This window comes from Rattus rattus, chromosome 3 (genome assembly GCF_011064425.1).
Source record: "Rattus rattus isolate New Zealand chromosome 3, Rrattus_CSIRO_v1, whole genome shotgun sequence".
Classification (NCBI taxonomy): Eukaryota; Metazoa; Chordata; class Mammalia; order Rodentia; family Muridae; genus Rattus; species Rattus rattus.
In genome coordinates this window covers 25351808-25353460 of record NC_046156.1, presented here as the reverse complement: position 1 = coordinate 25353460, position 1653 = coordinate 25351808, and the positions used below count along the sequence as shown (strand labels likewise).

At 50.0% G+C, this 1653-nt stretch overlaps 1 non-coding gene across 1 annotated transcript; it reads right to left on the bottom strand.

Annotated features, from left to right (window-relative positions):
- Positions 1–882: 882 nt before the first annotated feature.
- Positions 883–1010, bottom strand: LOC116897566. The gene has a single exon (XR_004387577.1). It is a non-coding gene; the product is annotated as a small nucleolar RNA SNORA17 (small nucleolar RNA).
- Positions 1011–1653: the final 643 nt, after the last annotated feature.

Sequence of the window (1653 nt, the reverse complement as noted above, 5' to 3'; positions counted from 1 at the left end):
ATCCTCAGAAATATCTCCTACTGTGCTGCCCAGGCAAGGTTCAGGGCCCGCTCTCCTGAGTGCTTCCTCTGGTGAGGAGTAGGGCCAGTTCTCCTGCTCTTATGACCCCTGGGCTGTGTCTCCTGCCTGCTGAAGGTGGTAAGGGAGGAGAAGGGCATACCTCTCTCATCTCTCTATGCCACCTCAGAGGAGATAAGTGGTAGGGTCAGATCTCCCATGCTCATGTCCTTAGGGTCAGCTCACCAACAACTCCTGCAATGTCAAGGTCCCGATCTCCAGAGTACTGAAGCTGGCTAGGGGTGGGGTCACTTGTCTGCTCTTCTGCCTCCAGGGCCAACTCTCCCATGATGCCCAGATGAGGGTGGGGCCAGTTCTGCACAACCCTCAGACATCAACATGTCCCTAGGCAGCAGCCTAGACTAGGGATGTCTGCCTGGCTGGTGGTGTCAACAGACCCCTGTTGCTGCAGTACCACAAACCCGGACATGGCCCCTGGAGGCAGCACAGATCAGGACCCCCTCATGGTCCCAAGTGGCATCACCAGCTGCTCACACCAGCCTGTTCTTACTACCCTCAAGTCTCCAGCTCTGCCTCTCTTCATTGTACACATCCTTCTGTTTCTCTTTCTCTTCCATTTGTCTACCACTTACTTGCTTCTTTTAGTGGTACCTGGGGTCTGAGTGTCTGGGGTCATCCCAGGAGTGGTTTCAGAAATGCTATGCGCCTTTGGTGTATTATGGCGCTGGGCAGGGATAATCTCAGACATGGTTTACCGCTGTAGGCCTGAACGGGTGCTGGACTGGTGGTCATCTCAGGCTATCTCCCTGTCCGGGTCCCCCGGCACTGGACTGGTGGGTATGGTAGGCTCGATTTTTTTCAGGGTATGTTAAGCTACTGATAATTCAGATATTCGTAGGTCAGAACACGGAGCGTAGACGGAACCTCTCTCCTCTCTGCCACCTACTGCTGCACGTGTGACACAGCAGCCACACCTGCAAGGGCAGGACATGTACGTAACATGTAAGTCAATACACCTGTTGAAAATTTCTCTTATGAAACGTCATCGTCATCACAGTCGCTTTAGGATTGGCTCATTGGAGAGAAAGTTCAAGCGAGGAGGGCCAGAGAGAGAGGGGGCGGGGCTTATTTCCTCCGTTTCCCGGTGTGGAACCTGGGGTTAAATCACCTAAGGGCATAACTAGTTGGCAACAGAGAAAATTTAAGGGACTCTACATCGGAATTCTTAGCCTAGATTTGTCCTCTAACTCTCCTTGAACTTCAGTTAACACTTTTGTTTTCTCAAAGAAATAGACATGTAAGAGAAGAAGACATGATGAAGGTCTTCAAAATGCGTGATAGCAAAGATGTAAAATGTGAGAGAGCCGGTTACAACCTCAGGAACAATGGCGTCCTCTGGTTGATTTAAAGGGACAGTTGTAGGCAGGCACACGGCACATTTCTGAACTTCCAGGGTTGAGGACGCTGAGTCGGAATTGCTCTTTTCAAGGCCAGAGTGCAGTGCCTGGTACTAGTTACTTCAAGTAATAAACCAGTACCGCCAGATGTGATAGACAGTTACTATTCTCATTTTACAAATGAAAACAAGGAAGCACAGGAGTATAGTACATCTTCCTTTTTCTTTTAGAAGATTTA